The 20,837-nt window shown below is 47.2% G+C and overlaps 1 pseudogene; it reads left to right on the forward strand.

Moving 5' to 3' along the window:
• LOC135223787 (general transcription factor IIF subunit 2-like) overlaps nucleotides 1–20,837 on the forward strand; it is a 36,690-nt pseudogene continuing 15,853 nt past the window's right edge.

The raw sequence follows: 20,837 nt of genomic DNA on the forward strand, positions 1-20,837 counted from the left end.
AACGCACCCTCTTCTGTTTACGTACGTCTCTTACTCACAAAAGTCAAAACGTTCAGTTTGTCATTGTTTAGAACCAGATAAGAAGAGAACTTTAGTACTGTGTTGTAACATATCAAGTCTTGTAGGCAAGTAACCGTTAGAGAAAATGAGCCATGATTTGGACACAACGAATTCAGGCAGAGGCGTATGGCTGGTAAAGGTAAGTGATCGTATTACTACTATTCTTCTAAAACGTAGCCTGAAAGTTTCGACCTTTATGGGAGAACTGGAATACCTAAAAATAGTATAGGTATTTGTTGCATCAGAAATATACTTAGTGTTACTACCTAGTTCCAACGAATTTAACGTTTATTTTGACCGCAAACCATCCGATTTAGAGATTTATTATGTACCTAATTGGAGTTAGGCTAAAGCACCGAGTTTTTCCAGAAAAATCAATGTTTGTAGCTAGGTAACCGTGTTTTTATTGTTTTTGTTTCATAGGCTAGGCTATGTTGTAATGAACAATTGTAAAAACACAGATTTCTGTTCACAAAGACCCTACTACCTAATCCCAACAATTATGGGGGACACCAGGTGGGAACTGGGGTTTTGGGTGGGGTAAAATTATAGGTTTCCAATTAAAAAAATGTTTGGTAGATCTAGGGTACTTAGGCGCCGGCCTTGACTATGGCAATTGTGGTTTTTCTATGCAGTTTTACCTACTGAACAAGAATTTTAAGTAATATTTAGGCTATTCGGACGACTGTAATTAACGCCCCCGGGGCCAGTACTAAACACGGCGAAATACATTGGACCCCCCAATCCCTAGCGGATGTCGTATCCACGGTTACGTTCCTTGCAGTCCATGCGGACTGCTTCTGTAGAAATACCAAATGTTTTTTTTAGCCCTACTAGGTATGTTAGAAAACAAATCCTTAAAGCAGTTAAGTATACCACAGACCTTAATCTTCCGTCACAAACCCTAAATCTATCCCTAAACTAAACCAGCTAACCTTACAAACCCCCCTAACCTGACCTAGAAGGCCCCCGGTCACAGACCCTAGACCTACCTACACCTATCCCTAAACTGAACCAGCTAACCTAACAAACTCCCCTAACCTAACCTAGAAGACACTGATCACAGACCCTAGACGTACCCCAGTCACCAGAACACCAGCTGACCTAACCATTTTGCTTAGTCACTTCTTACCTTAAATGGAACCTGACAATGAAGACGTGGAAGGTTGTGGTTGAGCCTCTTGTGAATGATCTATGCCTACGGGAACACGTTGTGCCTCAGATTGTGGAGGATACAATTGGCTGGCTGTAATGAAAAAATGATGGAGCAGCTCCTCCTCAGCGTATTCGTGTATAAAAATAAATTGTGATAAATACTGCCTAAAGTATTCACAATGGTTACCAGGCCGTTGTATCCACTTCTTCAGCTCCCGCCAAAGACGTTCAATATTTTGTGCATGGGTGTCGGGGTTGAAGGATCCACAAAATTTTCTGTATGGTTAACAGTACGGTGATCGTATCTGAGGGACTGTAGACAGTTATAAGCCCCCCACTTATCACTAACAACCCAATGCTGCCCCCCGTTTTGGTACTTCTGAATTAAAGGGATGAGGGTAGCTGCATCACGCTTCCGTGGTAATGGGTCGATTAAAGGCACAATAAATGTTTTTTTGGGCTGCCTCTCAATACCCCGGAACACCCATATGTCACTCAGAGACCTTCCACGGTCATACTTTCGTTTTCCCAAGTGAGATTTGTCAATCTCAACGAATACACTATCACCACCAATAGCCTCTTGATTATCGAAAGCATATTCAGTCACTTTTGAACAAAAGCCTCTCCAGTCTACACTAGTAGAAGGAGATATACTAAAGCCCTTAATAACAAAATGGTGGTCCCAACACTTACGCAACCAATGATTAACAAATAAATAAAATTATTTCCACGGGGAAGGTGGGACCTGTGAAGAAAGGTTCCCTTATAGTCACTAACACTATAATTATACAAACGTCTTTTCCTTGTTTTAGGTATATTCTACTGATTTTGTACAGTACCACAAATGCCTATCCTCACAGAAAAGTAAAGGTGAATCACATTTAGCACACTTAACACTTATGGGTAACACTGAATGCTCTCTAAGAAACCTATTCACAACCTCAGTAGTACCATTATAACTTCCATGAAATCGAGCGATCACCTCAAAATAAGAATAGCGACATAAATTGCACACCTGCACCAGAGGATCCATGACAGGTAAGTAACGAGACTGTTGAACGTAGAGACCGGTAGGTTTCAAAATCGCAGGTGATTGGATATAATGAAAAATGTAACCAATCAGAGATCAGTATTATCATTGTACCTATAGTTTTAAAATGAAAACAAACGACAATCAGGCGTTTCTCCCACAATGAAATAGGAAAAAACAAAATACTATTGGTTACAATTGTATATAGCAAAAACAAAAAAACAGATCCTTTGGATAAGAAATGAGAGACAAAATGAATTCGTCCAATATTTCTGCAAGCCTTTCTTTACGATGGTTTCTACAAAAATAAAAAATTTCTTAAGAATGTGGCCAGAAATGAATGATAATTTGATTATGCATGAACATTGTCATAGACGAAAAAAAAACTTATATGGGGAAAAAAATAGCCAATGGTAACTCTTGAAAAAAAACTAATTTCATTGGAAAACGTCATTACTAGCAGGAAGCCCTGCATTTGGCCTCGTTCGTGACATAACGAGAAAATGTTTGTTTCTTTTGTCACTGGCGACGGCGAAAAGAGTTAGTGAGCTGCACGCCCTTAGTGATAAAGTGGGTTTCAATCTAGATTCCAGGCCATCTGGTTTTCCTTCAAAGATTTATTCTTGGCTAAGAATGAAAATCCTTCGAAATCCCTCGGCCGAGAAACTTCGAAGTAAAAGGCTTATCGGGTCTACGTCGGCAGGGAACCGGAGAGGTCTCTTTGCCCAGTAAGGCTTTAAAGTTTACATACAGAAAAAGAAACAGTTGGGAGGTTCTAGACAAGGTCTTGGTGCTCGGTGAAGGATCCATCAAGACCTATGTCTAAGAATGCTTCAGCCTTTTTTGTCAGGAACGTCATTACGGACGCTCCTAAGGCTTGCACGGATGATTCTTTCAAACTCCTGAGAGTAAGAGCTCATGAAGTGAGAGCAGTGGCTACGTCTCTCCCCTTTCAGAGAAACATGTCACTAAAGAATATCTTGGAAGCGACATATTGGAGATGTAATTCTGTGTTTGCTTCTCACTATTGTGAAGGACGTTCGACCTATGAAAAATGTTTTTCTTTAGGTCCTTTCGTGTCTGCGGGCACAATCCTGGGTAACAGGAGTAACACCCAATCCTTATTAATACATAGCTAATAGTATGTAGACTAGTCTAATAGATATGTTCTAATAGTCTAATAGATAGGTTTTCTAGACTTTCTGCTGAACAAGTGCAGATGCCGCACAGGCGGCCAGTCACTTTCATTCAGTAAGGAAACTCTTGTGATATCTTTTATTAGATGAGTATCATAAATTTTTTTTTTTTTTTTTTGGGAAAAATTATTGTGTGCGTGTGCAATTTGGTTTGAGTTATGGTTGTTGCGAAGAGTTTGGGGATAACTCGGAGCAATTTTTTAATACTAACATGGTGTTTAGGATCAGGTGGTCGGGATTGGTTGTGTGCTCCTTAATAAGGTGTGTTGTCATATAAGTGGATCAGCACCCATTGACAAAGTCCTTTCAGGCTCTGCCGAGTAAGTGGATAAGACCCCTTCGGCAGACCCACAAGAATTCTTGGCCATAGATCCACATATCTCGCTCAAAGTTTCTTGAGGTGATGCAGACTACGGGGCAAACACCCACGAAGTCTACCACCTATCAGGTAGGAACCAAGGTTTTATTTATACCTACAACATATGTTGTTTACTGTCTATTCCAGAAGTAGCGTCTCTTACCCTCCACCGAAGGGTGCCAATCAGCTAATATATATCTGACAGGTAAGTTGATTGTATGAAAATGATATTGTTATGATACAATAAAGTTTCATACATACTTACCTGGCAGATATATACGATTAGGGACCCACCCAGCCTCCCCGCAAGGAGACAGGGGGAAGAGAAAAGTATGAGTAGAAAACGGGAATGGTTCCTAGTCCTGCCGCCCAGGGCAGGCCGGTGGATCACCTGACCTACCTGTAGCGAGTGGCGCGAAATTTGAATTTCTGTCGGGGACGACGGAGTCTTAGCTATGTATATATTGCCAGGTAAGTATGTATGAAACTTTATTGTATCATAAACAATATCATTTTTCTATGCAGTTTTACCTCCTGAACAAGAATTTTAAGTAATATTTATTCGGACGACTGTAATTAACCCCCAGGGGCCAGTACTAAACACGGCGAAATACATTGGACGCCCCAATCCCTAGTGGATGTCGTATCCGCGGTTACGTTCCTTGCAGTCCGTGCGGAACTAGACTAGCTATTCTGTAGAATTACCACTGCAAGTAACGTAACCGCGGATACAACATCCACTAAGGACTAGGGCGTCCAATGTATTTCGCCGTGTTTAGTACTGGCCCCTGGGAGTTAATTACAGTCGTCAGAATAATTATTAGTTAAAATTCTTGTTCAGGAGGTAAAACTGCATAGAAAACCACAACTGCCATAGTCTATGCCGCCGCGCGCGGATTAGTACCCTAGATTTACCAATTGTAGAATTAATCAAAAATTTTAGCAGAAAAGTTTAGTTTAGGCTGAGTAGGGTAAAACACCGCTGTGCGGCTAGGCGACCACCTGTACGGTAGCGCGACCACTTTCCCTAAAACTTAATATTAGCATATCAGTAACCTAAGTTAGATATCAGTCATGAGCCAATGCCCATGGAAGCAACACCTTGACACCTCTACTTTCCTCTCGAAGTAAGTGTTTTCTCTCAAGTAAGAAATTAAGGCCATACTAATTTCTGATTAAACAGAGTAAACGAAAGTCTACCCATGTGCATTGCTACTACCTCCATGACGCTTTCAAAATTTTTACTTAAAACACATAAACACATAGAAGCTTGACGCCATCTCGATGTGTGCAGAGCCATTTGTGTCAACAAACTTCCCATTTCCTGCGCTAAGTCCTCACACCACTTGTACCATAGGACATGGTACACTTTCTTCACAACAAACTTAAACGATGATGGTGTTATGCTTGTGGACCGGGGGAAACCTGGAAATTGTTCGGGAAGAAGAAGAGTGCTCTAAATGAAATTTAAATAATTATTTAAACACCAGATTATGGTTACGAATTGGATAAAATTTATTAAGCATTCATGATAATTGATTTGAAAATATTCGTTGATGTAAAGTAACCAGATTCCTGACACAAATTTCAACGGTTTTTCTGTGAACCTTAGCTACGGTGTTGTTCACGCTTTCCTATATCACTGTTGTCAATTGGTTTGAGTTTACCTCCAAACTTGGGATAAGAACTTGCAGAAAACGTGAAAATGAAAAATATGTGAATTTAGCATATCTATTTGTAATACATATAATATTAGAGCAATTTTATCATATTGTAGTACTATGACATCTACAATTCATGGAAACAGTTGTAAAGGCATCATGTATTTCAAGTGGAATTTAGAGTGAATTAAGAACGAAAATGTGTATAATTACAATCAAATAAGCACTGTGGAGTTTCAGTTGTGATGGGCAGTAAGGATAAAACCACCGATACAAGGTAAAAATGCATTTCAGTTCTAAAAATGACCCCGGGAATAAGACGTCAAATACATACTTTCACTAATATAGGCAAAAAAATGTTGTTGTATGTGGTGATGACAACTACAATCTTGAGTAGTATCAATAAACGTTACATATATACCGTACACAAATATTGTTCGAATGAGCACTGGTAAGGCTGGGAAGGACGTGGTCCCGATGTAGAACCGAATTGCACACACAACTACACACGCCATATTAGATATAAAAGCTGCTTGAACACATATTTTACAAAGACTCCACATACTTATTTGTTCCGATACGTAATACAAACCATCGGTCCTTTAACAATAGGAAGTAGCTAGCGGCAGCTTGGAACGGTCGTAAGCTTCGAAGAAGGGGAGAGAACGGTAGTTAACTGCTTGTCTGATCGTTGCGCGCCGCGCGACACTGAGGTAAACAAACACTTTGCTTTCGGTCCGGTGAGACAAGACGTTGTTCTCATCGCTCTGCCCGCTATTGTCGTTGCTTTGGTTTATTCAGCCTCTTTCTTTGTTTGTGTGTGGTAAATGAATTTGTAAGTACTTGCTTTCATTTCTTTATTACATTGATTGATAATTATGACGGATCAAGAAATGGAGATTTCGCCGCGCCCCCCGGTCGCCCGTAGAGTGTGTCCCGGGCTGGAGGGGCGTAAATGCGGCGGATTCCGATCCTTTGTAGATGTGATCCACATGAAGTGTGTACTCGTTGTCCGGGGGCGAGAAGAATGCTCCCGAGGCGAGCCCTGTATTACATGTGTAAATTGGTCCGAGGCGCAGTGGGTTCTGTACGAGGGCAGGAAGAGACTTAGGCTGCAAAGAAGTCATCGGAAAGCTCTCCAGTGACTCCTTTGGTTACCGATACTTCGTCTTCCTTCCTGCCTCCCGGTCAGCCCCCACGGTTTTGCGCCTTCCCCTGCGGGGGGGGTAGCGGAGTCCTTCTCCTCACTTGATCCGTCGAGTGTGGAGGAGGGCGCTCGCTACCCGGACGTCCAGTTGTACTCGGGGTCTTCCGTCCGCTCTGGGTGGGGTTCGTCTCCCCCCAGGCGCGAGGGAACCCCTCTAACTAACCCGACTGTTGCTTCCGCAGGTGTGCCACCAGTGAAGGACGACCTGGGACAGGTGTGGGAGTCGCTGGGGTTGCAGGGAGTGCCAAGCATTCAAGGGTTGATCCAGCGGTTGGCGGGGTCGGCAGTGGTCACACATGGTGTAGTGACCACCACCACTACTACGATCACGACTCCAGCCTATGGCATGCCGCCGCATCTAGTGTACACGCCGCATGTAACGACGGTGACGCCGACAGCTGCGGTACAGAGGACCTCTCGCTGCTGTTGTCAAAGAGAACCGTGCCACCACCACCTGGGTTCTTTGTGCTGCCGACCCAGGACTTCCGCTGCCCTAAAAAGCTCTCCCTTAGACTTGCCGCCAGTACCGAGGATGCAGGTAGCTGCCGACAGGACGCTTGGCTCTCCTGTGGTTGCTGCCGTACCTGCCGTACCTGTTGCTGTCCCTGCCGCTCCCGCTGTTCCAGACGCTGCTGTTCCTGCTGTTCCTGTACCTGTTCCTGTCGCTCCTGTTGTTGTGGTGCTGCTCTGCCAGGCTCAGGTCTTTCCGGACAGGTGCAGTCGGGCCCTGTTGCTTCGGCAACTGCCCCGGCTCCCTCCTGGATGGAAGACCTGACGTCTGTCCTGCGGAGCCTGGCGAAGAAGAAGAAGAAGAGGAAGGTGTCGTCGTCGTCTTCGTCGTCTTCTTCGTCGTCTGCTGCCTCCTCTTCCCCTTCGACTTCTAAGGCTACCAAGCCGAAGAAGAAGAAGGCTGCCTCCTCCCCCCCTAAGAAGGCTCCTTCGGGACTTCTAAGGGCCCGTCTCGCTCAGGCGATTCGGGGAGCTCTTCTGCTGGTCCTCCTGCTCCCTCAGGAACAGGGCCCGTCTCTTCTTCTGCAAAGAAGACGGGGACCAGAGGAGTACCAGCCTCGGCTGGCACTTCCTCGCCTGGTACTAGCGGTTCTGCCGCTAAACCAGGATCCGCCTCGGCTTCTTCCGTTCGCGAGAAGTACGAGTGGACGGTCTTCCGCGGGAGACCGTCCAGCCAAAGTCTTGACGCCCGAGCTCGCTCGCCGTCAAGACCGAAGTGCGGAGCAGAAGACTGGCGAGAGTCGTGCAGACGACTCTCACCAGGCCAGTGGACACTCTCGCAGCGACCAGCTGGCTGCTCGGGTAGACGTGACGGTCGCTGACCAGCCACGGGTTGAGGCGAAGAAGGGGTCCCCGCGGCCGTCGGTACCAGCCTCAGCTGGTACCAGCGGCTCGACGCGCCGAGAGGACGCTCACCGGTCTCACCGCAACAGCGAGCCTAGCAGGTCACCTGACCGCCACTCTCATCGGGACCGGGCGGAGACGGTAACCAGCAACAGCTCGCCTGACGCTCGGGAGGGTCGGGGTCGACGTTCTCAGCCGAGCCTCTCGCCCCCAGGCGAGCGGCAAGGCTAGGCCTGCTGCTCGATCACCACCGCGGGTGGGGATCAGCAGCAGCCCAATCCAAGCACGCTGGTCCTGCCAGCGAGCGAGGGGGGGAGCGTCAGGTCTGCCTCTCCAGTACCTTCAACCTCTCGGGCTACACCGGGAGGAGCGAGTTTCGGTACTAGGAGTGATCGCGAGGAGTGCGCCGCTCGCGATCCCGCTATGACGCCGTACGGACCAGGCACGGTTTTAGGACGGCCAGGACGTACGCGCAAGTAGCTGGAGGTGACCGTGAGGGGTCTGTCGCTGTTCCTCCTTCTGAAGGAGGAGTATCTCGGGATCTGTTCTTGCTGGAGGGACTGGACGGTCCTACTCCGCAAGACGCAGTTACTCCCGAGATACAGAGGAACTTTGCAGAAGTCATTAAGCTGATTCGTCAGCATAATGGCCTTGCGGAAGGATCGCGCTACCACTGTCCGAGCCCACGTCCCGCCTCGAGTCATTTTGGGCCCGAAGAGGGAACCCAAAATGATGGTGGGACTGCCGCGGAGCTTGCAGACTCAGTCCTGGATCAGGTGGAGAATCTCGTCTCAGGGCGAGAGGATTCGCTGAAATCCGGATGGTCTTCCAAGCTGCTTCCTCCTCCCCTACAGCGTCAGAGGCGTTTCTATGTGCCATCGGAAGACCCGATAACCGCCGAAAACAGGTTAACCCGGAGTTAGCAAGGCTGACTCCAGGTGTGTCCCTGCAGCAGCTCCTGTCGGAGAAACCTCTGGTTCTCGCAGCAGGAGGCACTTGCCTGGAATCTACCGCTATGGCAGCATTCCAGGCAGTCTCTTGGCTTGGATTTGTTGGTCCCTCACAATATCCAAAGTAGCGGCCGGCTCTGGGAGCTCTGCTCTCGAAGACGACGCTTCTTTCAGGAGACTGGTGCCAGTCTGGAGGAAGAGCTATCTCTTACCTCGCCCATCAGACTGCTAACCTGTGGCCAACTTGGTTCTTCGACGTAGGGACGCAGTCCTTACCCGAGTGACCAAGGGGGTATGGGCGTGAGGCGGCACTCGGGCTTCGCAAAACGGACCCATTAGGAGTTCCTCCGCTCTCTTTCCCGGAGAGATGGTGGACGCTGCGGTGGAACGGCGGCGCACTGATGATAGTGACCGCTTAGTTCACCAGGCGTCTTGAAGATTACTGGGCAATCTCGAGTAACTGCGGCTAAGCCTAAGAGTTTAGCTGGTGCTTCCACGGCGGCTAAGACGGTTGCTCCGCCTAAGCCCCGTGTGAAGACTCCTGTTGTTTCGACTTCTGCGAGAGGAGGCCGTAAACCAGCCCTCCTACCAGACCTCCTTTCCCCGAGGAGGTGGGTGGAAGAAGTCGAAACGAGGTGGGAAACGCTAGGGACAGCGTTTTCCCCCTCACCTGCTGCCGGAAGTGGGGGGGTGCCTAGCGAGCCATTGGGCAACTTGGCAGCGCTACGGCGCCGAGAACTGGATAGTAGACGTCCTTCGGGAGGGATATCTACTACCCTTCGAGTCTCGGTGGGCCCCCCTCATCTCCAAACCGGTCCATCTACAAACCTATGTCCAGGGATCATCAAAGGACAACGCTCTTCGACAGGAGATCAAGACCATGCTGGCGAAACGAGCTGTGGAAATCGTAGAGGACCAGTCACCTGGCTTTTACAGCCGCCTCTTCCTAGTGGAGAAGGCATCGGGGGAGGGGCTGGCGTCCGGTGATAGACCTCTCTCCCCTGAACCGCTTCGTTCGCACGACTCGGTTTCACGATGGAGTTCGGCACGCTCCGGGCTCGACTCGATCATGGGGAACGATTTTTCATGCTTTCAGTGGAACTTGAAGGATGCGTATTTTCAAATACCCATCCATCAGTCCTCCAAAAGAAAATACCTCCGCTTCCATCTTCGAACGGGAACGGTGTACCAATTCAGGGCACTTTGTTTCGGTCTGTCAACCGCCCCACAGGTGTTGCACGGCGAGTGTTCACTCTGGTGTCAGCTTGGGCCCATTCGACGGATACGTCTTCTGAGGTATCTCGACGATTGGCTGTCCTGGCGAGCTCCGCTCGCAGTTGCTGCAGGACGGGAGGGTCGACTTCTCAAGTTTTGTCACGATCTGGGGATTGTGATAAACTACGAGAAGTCCGATCTCGAACCCAAGCAGAAGATGAAGTACCTGGGTATGCTGATAGACACGGTAGCAGGGCAAGTCTTTCCCGCAGACTTGCGAATCAGCAAATTCAGGGAGGCAGCCGGCCGGTTCCTGTCTCAGGCAGGAACAGGCAGCACAGCAATGGCAAGTCGTGATCGGCCATCTGTCGTCACTCGAGAAGTTAGTCCCTCACGGGTGTCTTCACCTGCGGTCTCTCCGTGGAGGCTAAGGGAGAGTTGGTCTCAGGTGAAGGATCCTCCTTACTTTCCCGTGGCTCTCACGGAAAAGGTGATGCAGGACCCTAGCCTGGTGGCTCGACGACAAGAACCTCTTAAGAGGAGTGCCCATCCGCACTCCCCCCCGGAGATGCTGCTGTTCTCAGACGCATCGACCGAGGGAGGGGGCGCACACCTGGAGGAGTTGCTGACTGCAGGTGTGTGGGACCATCACGCAAAAGCACCTTCACATCAATGTCCTGGAACTCAGGCGGCGTTCTACGCTCTCCAAGAATTTCAGGACCGCTTGGTGGGACACTCAGTGGTGTTGATGTGCGACAACACCACAGTAGTGGCATATGTCAACAAGCAGGGGGGCCTAGTGTCTCTTCCGCTTCACCAGTTGACGGTGCAGGTGCTGCACGAGTGGGCCACAGCTCACTCGATAGAGCTTTGGTCAGCACGCTACATTCCAGGCAAGAGGGAATGTAGTAGCGGACAAGCTCAGCCGTCGGGATCAGGTGATAGGAACCGAACGGTCTCTACACCCATGATGTGGTGGAAAGGCTCTTCAACCTGTGGGGGCGACAGGTCGTAGACCTGTTCGCTACCCGGCACAACAGAAAACTGCAATTGTTTCTTTTCAGCCGTGCCGACCCATGGGCAGCTGCAGAGGACGCTCTCCACACCCCTGAGGGAACCAACCTCTTCGTTTACGCCTTTCCTCCCTTCTGTCTGATTCAGAAAGCGATCAGACCGAGCGCTGACCACCCTGAATCTCAGGATGATCCTGGTGGCTCCCAAACGACCTCAGTTCCGTTTGGTATCCTGACCTGCTGGCTCTTCTTGAGGCGGAAGCACCGAGAGAGCTACCCATTGGCACAACCTTCTAGCCCAGCCACACATATAACGGTACCACCAAGCAGTCCAGTCCCTTCAACTTCACGGCTGGCTGTTTTATCCACCATCTCTTGCGAACAAGAGGCTTTTCTCGTAGCGCAGCAACAGAGATGGATGGGACGTCCCGACAGTCCTCTGGCAGCTGTTGGTACCAGGGAAGTGGGCCGTCTTCTGTGGTTGGTTGGTCGTAGACAGGGTCTGTCTCCTCTCAGAGCCACTCTTCAGCAGGTAGCGGATTTTCCTCGTGTTTCTTCGCCGAGAGAAGCTCTCTCAGTACCCACAGTTAAAGGATATAGAGCCGCCCTGGCTCTTGTCCTAAAACTGAGGGGAACTGGACATCTCGAACTCGTTCGAGATCTCCTTGGTATGAGGAGCTTCGAAAGGTCTTGCCCACCCAGCGTGGGATGTGACTCTCGTCCTTAGGAGTTTGACTCGAAAAAAACCCTTCGAGGCCACTGAAGAGTCGTCAGACAGGGATCTGACCCTCAAGACCCTCTTCTTGCTGGCCCTGGCATCGGCGAAGAGAGTAGGAGGGGAACTACATGGTCTTTCTTCGATGTTAAACACACCAGAGGTGGGGATCTGTGACGCTCGATTTCGTCCCGAACTTCGTAGCTAAGACTCAGAATCTGTCGATCCCTGACGACAGGTTCGAGTCTTTCACGATCCCCTCCCTTCTGGACTTCAACCGATAACGATGCGGATGAGATGCTGCTTTGTCCCATGAGGGCGCTACGGCGCTATCTGAAGAGAACTCGCACCTCAGGCCTGAGTGTCGACGCCTCTTCGTTAGCACTGGGGTTACCAAGAAAGAGTATCCAAGAACACGCTTTCTTTCTGGCTACGTGAGGTGATCAGGAGAGCATACGAGGTTGATGGTAGTGACGACATCCGTACGCTCCGACCGAGAGCCCACGAAGTCAGAGGTATCGGACCCTCCTTAGCGTTCCGTAAGAACTTCTCCGTGGCGCAGGTTCCTGAAGGCAGGTGTCTGGGCCAACCAGACCACCTTCACGTCCTTCTACCTTCGGGATATTGCCCACAAGTTTCCTTGATACTTTTTCCTTGGGACCTGTGTGGCTGCTCAACACGTTGTGTAAGCTTACCCAAGCACCCGAGCAGGCAGAACAGCATCGATTCCTGGTAGGACTGGGAGAATGAATGTGCGAATGAGATGTGACTGGCTTCTCTTCACCATCTTTCTCTACCTCTACCTGTGGGCAGAGGATACGGTCCGTCACCATGACTGGAAAGGAGTCAGATGCAGGTAAGCTACTCGAGCGAGCTCCATCCTTATCCCTTTCACTAGGGATAGGAGCGTATATCCACCACTTTCTCCTACAAGGGGAGGAAGTGGATGCCTAACCTGAGACAAACCCATGACTTTAATATGCTGCCTGTACAGGAACAAGTTCTTACAAATGCTGGTACGAAGAGATACGCTGCCTCTCTCTTAGTACTCGGCCCAGAGGTCTGACCATTGATCCTGCGGTGCACACCCCTCCCATCAGTCGGACAGAGGCTTGGATCCCTCCTCGCTCTTATGACAGGAGGCACTCCAAGGATGGACGAACACCAGTCTGTTCATTCAAAGACTCAGATTCCTCCCACCAAGAAGTGAGTCTTCCTATTGTTTAAAGGGACCGAGGGTTTGTATTAAGTATCGGAACAAATGACAATTTGTTCATGAAACTTACCTGTCAGATATATATATACTATAGCTGTATTTTCTGAAGTCCGACAGAATTTAAAAAACTTCCGACACACGCAGTGGTCGGCCAGGTGGTTAGTACCCATTCCCGCCGCTGGGAGGCGGGTATCAGGAACCATTTCCCATTTTCTATTCATAATTTTCTGTCGCCGGTGCTGAAAACACCTGTTTTCAGTACCTCCGGCTTAGGATTTGGAAACTTCATTACTTGGATTTGTGGCTAGGCATACGCTATCTTAAATTGGTTTGAATTTGATTCATTTTTGCATAAGATATCTGAATCTAGTTTAGGCTAGTTTCAGAGGGTGTTGTCTGCAATTAATCAGTAAACATGTCTAATTCCGTAAGGAAAAAGTATGATTCGTATGTACGCAATTAATCAGTAAACATGTCTAATCCCGTAAGGAAAAAGTATGATTCGTATGTACACAATTAATCAGTAAACAAAAGTCAGGGTAGTGAACCTGCTAACCTTCCTGTAGACTTTATTTTGCCTAACCCTGTAGTATGGCCTACGGGTTATGAATATGTCTGCGAGAGGTGATCGCTCTCCTTCATTGTTGTGAAGAGTGCTACTTCTGTTATTGTTACTCCTAACCCTGTAATGTTGCCTTCGGGCCCTAAAACAGTGTCTGTAGAGGTTATTGCCCTTTCTCTTATACTCGTTCGATTCGTAACTTAGAATCGAAAGTGCTTGCTTTAGAGAGCAATAGTGAAGTGGCTAAGTGCAGTGACAGTGCCCTTGTGTAGTGGAGGTGCGTCAGATCGGCCTTATAATGCCTCTAGGTCTAGACCTCTGTCGGACTCCCCGGACCACAGGGAGAGGGCATGTCGAAAGCCGAAGGAGGGTTACGAGGAACCCCCACCGATCTGGCGTGCCTTCGGCAGTTTCTGATGAAAATCCCCAGACTGCCAAAGTGCGTGCACGTGCACGAATCAAGAAGGATTGCTTCTCGTCCTCCGAGGCGTCCTCCCCGCGCAAAGGGTTGGAGCTCTCGGAAGGACTCGCGCCCTCTAAGAAGCTTTATAGAAGGGGACGCTTCACGTCCCCTCTCTCTCGTTATGCGTTTCAGTGAGAAGTAGAAGGCGAACGTCGCCTGATCACGTGTACGTCTTTCCACCGAGAAATATGAAAAAGAAGGCGCAGTTTCTCTCGCTTGTTTTGACGTCTGTCAGGAGCGTGACGCTTTTCTGCACGCTTCTTTTGACGCTCGGCTTGAACGGGACGCTCGGATGGACGCAGGCCCGGCGCGCCAGTGGACGCCGAGCGTGCGCCGTCCTTGCCAATGGACGGCGCGCACGGCCAGGTTTGTCTCCTGGCTGAACGTTTCTGTTGAATTCTTCAAGCTCTTGTTAAGATTTGAGCCTCAAGAATGTGAAGTAAGCAGTGCTTCGGAGAGGAAGCTTAAAGTGAACAGACAACTTCGACTTCGAAACCCCAACAAGACCTCGGGTTTCGTGAATTCAAGAGGTCTCTGTCAATATTATATTGCTTTTCGCAAAGGTGGATGGAGTTAAGGAAAAGCTCAAGGGAAGATCTCGTTTTCTTTACCGCAGTCAAGACTTTGCGATAAGGCAGTTACAGGTTATGTAAAGGCTCGATGTCCTGCACGTCAGGACTCTCGGCAAGGTTCAGTAGGATTCTTGCAAAGGCACTCATCAAAAGGACGCTCTTCAGGAGAGCGCAAGACAGGACTTCCTTTGCCATACTGCCAATAAATTTTAAGCTTTAGCAGGCAATTAGTTGTGATACGGGAGAGGAAGCTGGTTGGAGAGTCTCTTCCTCTTCCCAGGATAATTTTGCAAGCTTTTTAGCCCATCTGAAAGGGTTTTTCAGATGATAAGATTTTGTTAGTTTCTAGTCGGGACTACGCTGCCGAATTGAACATCGTAGTTCTACCTGCCGTAAGCCCAGTCTCTTAACAGGATTCTTGCCCCTTCCTGTTTGAGACGGGAATCGGAAAAATAAAATGCTCGACTTCCTGGATTACGTTTGTCAATTCAGTGACTTTCCCCCATTGACAATATACTATCGTTTTGTCAAGTAAGTGGGTATCCCCTCATTGACAAAATATCTCTTTGTCCCGTAAATGGGTTAGTTCTCATTGACAAAACATCTCATTAACTTGATATTGCGTAAGCGAATAAGCTCTTATTGACAAGATTCGGAAGAGCTCTTATTCGTCATTCACAGACTCGTACAAGAAATAGACTTGTAGACTACGTCAATGAACGCTTATGTCCAATAACATAAGAAGCTTGAGCTGTCTGCTTCGATTCTCTAAGTTTTGTTCATGAAACTTGCCTGTCAGATATGTGTGTAGCTGTATTTCCGAATTCAGATATATATATGTCTGCCAGGTAAGTATGAACAAACTTTATTGTGATATCATATTTTGCCTTGCGTTATTTTACTACTGGTTGGTTCAAGTCATATACGCTTGCTGTAGTTACCTCTTCGGATGGCAACCGAGAGGTCTGTTGTCTATTATTTTAAGGACATTTAATCGTTACTCCCTGCAGCCTTCCAGGAGTTTCCGATTTATCTTTTACCGTTGTATGGTAGTGTCTGGACGACATAAACGCATCTATATATTTAGCGTTTTCTGTTTCGCTTAAATATACCAGCTTGAGAGTCTCTTTCTGCTCAAAAATAACGGACCTATTTCTTCGTAGAATAGGGTAGCTGGCAACCCAGCCATAAAGTTAAGAGACGACGTTCGTAAGCTGCTGGCTGCTGCTGTGTCTGTCCTCGGGTCCTCCTGACTCCTCCAGGTCCAACTCCAACCGAGCCAGTAACAGATCGTGCGCTGTCATGCGCGGTAGGTTAGTCTCTCTCTCCCCTGCGGGATTGACTGACTAACCGCATCTCTGTGCTGGCGGTTACGTCTCTCCTGCGGGATTGACTGACTAACTGTATCTCTGCCCTACAATCACGGACTTTAGCCTAAGATTGAGGGGATTTCTTACTGAATGAATAAACGTTGCATTCGTTTTGCCTTACTATGTCAACAGAGTTATCTCTTAATCTTTCGGTGCTCGTTACCGCACGGTATAGAAGTACGAGGTCTACCGCAACATTGCACCTTTTTATGCTCTCCTGCTCAGGCAAAGCGCAGCCTTATAGGGAAGTAAGCATACTCGGGGAGGGATGGATGAGCTTGCTGGGGACCATTTCCTTCCTGAAGAAGTTTGTTTCCCCGAATAGACTGCAATTCGACCTCCACAGTTATTTCCTACCGGGAAACTGAAATATTATTCAAGATCTAGGAATGATTCTGAACATCTCTCAGTGCATCTATCACCTGAGGTGATCGAAAGAAGGTGCCGGACATCTGGATAGGGTTTCAGATGTCCTGGATCTAATCTGAAAGAAGTAAAAGCAATTCGGTCGTCCCTCCAGTCCTCGAAACGAGTTTTTGGAACCAGTGGTCCAGATCAACTCTGATATTCCACAGCTCTCTCATATCTTAAGAAGTATCTTCTCTCGGTCCCTGTTCGAGTTTACGAGAAAGAGCCTATATAACAACAGGCGTAGAATGTAACGATCCTCTAGAGGTTCGTTACAGGATTGCAAAAGTCCGTACGAATCGTCTCGATCGACGGCAGAAACAACTATGACTTCCGAGTGGAATCTTTCTTTAGAAGTAAGTTGAGAGTTGTGGAGACTTTAGGGACGCCCTTTTATTCTTCTCTTCGATATGTTGAGGATGAAGAGGCTTCTTCTTCTCTGCTCCCTTATTCTCGATCCGGGATCGGTACCATTAAACGCCATCCTATGATATTGAACGGGGATGGATGTTTAGTCTTTTTCCCCCTTTTTCAATCGCTTAGGAAATGTAATAAGAGGGTTTATGACGTCACAGGAGCGACAATGACGCTGATCGCCCCAGTTGGCCTCAGGATCCTGGATTCACAGAGGTCACATCCTTCCTAGTTCACTTTCCAAGGACCTTTTCCGAGAGAGTCGGTCTACTCTAACTCGAAAGGTACCTATAACCTCTCGCTCTGAGTCTGACTACGTTCAGGGACTATCGAGATGTTGACAGGAATAGATTACGTCTTCCATTTCCGTCTGAAGAATGGATAAGCTGGCAGTCAAAACTATTAAAGAATACGCAAATTATTGTTGACGGCCTTTGGGCTCAGAGATTTGCGTCTGTCAAACAACAAAGCCCTTCACGATCTTTGAGTTCTGAATCCGGAACTCTCGAAACGCTCACCATCTACTTTTTGTCTCACCTGTTTTCTCGGAGTCAGGACACTCGTGCGAGATCAGGCGACATATAGTAGCCCTGAGTTTCTTGTTGACGAAGTCGGTGCGTTTATACACCCCCGATGATCGTGTAACATGAGACCAGGTTGGACTGTCAGGCATCTTCCTTTGGGAACTGAATCGACTTTTTGCTCCTCGCTCCTTTCTCCTGGCACCAGAAGCTCGAGTCAGGAGTTGATTCGCTGACGACGTTGGGTTTACGTTGATACACCCCCCAAGGTTTTGCTTAGATTGAATCGCCCAGGCAGTCCAGGACACTCATCCATTCAGCGAAGATAGTGCCTTATGGTCTCAGGGTACAGCCTTGCTGTCCTTGATTCGTCTGACTGGTCAACTGGTCGGTCAACAGACTTTAGTACAGACGGACTGACTGTGCATGTCCAGATCGAAGCTTTCAATATGGAACTTAGACGTAGTCTGAAGTTCTTGATGTCAAAGCATTCGAACCTCTCCTACTGTTAACTTCTTGCATGTGATCAGGAAGGCCTTCTCTAACCACCCTAGATACGAACAAAGAGGGTTAGTGAGATTTTAAGCATCGTCACAAGTTTTGGCTTTAGAGAACACAAGGCGGTGTGCTCTCTAAGCCTTCCGTTGTGGCCTAAAAATGGAAACCCGTTTTGTCCTTGGGCCAGGAGCTTGGAAGCAAGGATGGCACAAGTTAGTGGGCGGGAGCCAGAGAAGTCCTGTGCCCTGTCGTCTCTCAAGTTTTCTACTACATAAAACTCAAGAAAGTCGAAGTCATTCGGGCAATCTGCAGTGTTCCGAAAAGACCAGACTTGCCATATCGAAGAACACCCTGGCTTTAGTGTTAAGAAGGAGTTCTTTCAAAAATGCTCCTTCATTGTGTTTGCACAAAGATTTGAAATCTTTTTATCTGAATGCTCACGAGGTGAGGGCGCGGCCTCGGAAGCATTTTCAACAGAGCATGGCACTCAGCAACATCCTGAGTACCATGTTTTAGCGAAGCAACTCTCGTGTTCACTTCACACTCCCTGCGAGATGTGAAGATGGCATATGAGATCTGCTGCTCGCTAGGGCCATACGTGTCTGCAGACACAACCTTGGGGGCAAGAAGTACCACTCATCCTATCCTGTAGAAATGGTTAGGAAGAGCTCTTAATTTAGTTGTTGACGTCACCGACAACAACGACTTCTTAACTCTTAAGCCTTAGTTAAACACACCTTAACTTTGGCTAGGTTGGTCAGGTGGTGATATATATATTTATATAGTATATATTTATTTTACTTCTTAGCCCTCATGGTATGGTCAATATGGTCTAGTCACATTGTGGTCATGCCCCGTTGACAGATCATATGGAGTGCACCAGCTTTATAGGTCTCTACCTCGCTGGCAACTCTAGTAAAGCAGAAGCAGACTTGGGTGACAGTAATCACGAAGTCAGCTATGCTAACAGGTGGAACCAAGATGTAAATCATCTGCATGCATTTGTTTCCCAAAATCCTTCTATCTGTCCTTCCCAACCTCCAAACGGTGGGATTCAGCTATATATATATCTGACAGGTAAGTTTCATGAACAAAATGATATTGTTATGATACAATAAAGTTTGTTTCATACTTACCTGGCAGATATATATAATCAAGTACCCACCCACCTCCCCTCAGGGGGACAGTGGAAATAAAAATTATGAATAGAAAATGGGAATGGTTCCTGATACCCGCCTCCCAGCGGCGGGAATGGGTACTAACCCACCTGGCCGACCACTGCGTGTGTCGGAAGTTTTTAAAATTCTGTCGGACTTCAGAAAATACAGCTATATATATATCTGCCAGGTAAGTATGAACAAACTTTATTGTATCATAACAATATCATTTTGTCGAAAATTGCATTTTTCCTAACTATACAAACCTGAGGTCCATACATATAGTCCCTCCACATGCCCCCCCTCACTCTGCGTATTTTGCATGGGCCAAAAGCAAAAGTGATTTGTTTACCTCACTGGACGATCGGACAAGCAGTTAACTACCGTTCTCCCTTGTTCGAAGCTTACGGACCGTTCCAGCTGCCGCTTGCTACTTCCTATTGTTAAAGGACCTCAGGTTTTGTATAGTTAGGGAGGAAAAATGCAATTTTCGACAAATTGTCATTTTACTTCGTATTTCGGTTTCATATATCTCATTTTGTGGCGAGATTTCAATCTTTTCAATTATATTGTTTTACCAATTAAATACAGGGTGAAAAAAGTGGTCTTTTTTCCGATCAATGGTTGCACAGCGGTTGTTTTACCCTGTTTCATAGTCCTACTAGGTATGATTTGGTTTGGCCTTTCCTTACCTACATCCCTTTCCTCATGCCCCCCCTCCCACCTTTGAGACCAATCACATACTTAAACATGTTAAACTCTTTACTGTGTACCTAGGTATAGCCTAATTGTTCTAACATAGGGTAAAATGATCAAGCAGCCACATAGCAGCCACCCCTCTTGGAATGCAGCCACTTCCTGAATAAGCACATGAATTATGCCATTATGTATTTCGTAATTTAGGAGGAGCACTACTCAAGAGGAGTGTACGGGTCTCGGTGTGCTGCCTGGATGGGCCACAACTCTTGACTGATGCTCATGGCTGTGAATTCAAATACTTTTTCAGGAAGGTGGCCACTTTCCAGGATAGGTAGTGGCTGTGTCACTGTTCGGTTGTTTACCCTACTAGTTGGGTTGGGATACCATTTCGAGGAGACACCTAAGCTTAGGCTAGGATTTCTTAGGATAGGCTAGCATAGCCTAGTTCATCACTGTTAGGACAAAGCATTTTTCAGGGTGTTTGTTCATCCATGGGACGTGTCTGCAACCCATGATAAATAACTCAAAATACCAAATTGCATAGAATAAAAGTTGTTTAGTGTGATAAAAACAAAAGAATGTTATTAGAGGTAAGAACATCTGGGAATTAAAATCCAAACATGAGAAAAGTAGTGTAAACAGTGTGTATTTGGTGTCCCAATTTATTTGAAGAAAGAAATCTCCCCGAGAAAAAAAATTGTGGCACTTGACCTGAAGGATACCTTGAATCCTAAATTTACCTCAACTAGGTGGCAGTACGTAATCTGTTATGATCTCTGTTCTATGTAAATTCACAAATATTGCCTGACCACTGATTGGTATTTATTTTGTTGAGCTCCCTTAACTAAGTCCTCCAAAATGGAATGGGTCACCTCCTCAGAATCTCCATTTTCTTTGTAAGTGCCAATATTTTTGTGTGTAGTTTGTATGTTCATCTTTAATGTTTACTTATAGAAATCTCTCCACTTCATGTATGCCATTACAAACCTTTCCTCTCAATATTCACTTCTGGTTTCATGGTAGTGGGAAATGTACCCTTGAGAT

This window comes from Macrobrachium nipponense, chromosome 10 (genome assembly GCF_015104395.2).
Source record: "Macrobrachium nipponense isolate FS-2020 chromosome 10, ASM1510439v2, whole genome shotgun sequence".
In the NCBI taxonomy this organism is placed as follows: domain Eukaryota; kingdom Metazoa; phylum Arthropoda; class Malacostraca; order Decapoda; family Palaemonidae; genus Macrobrachium; species Macrobrachium nipponense.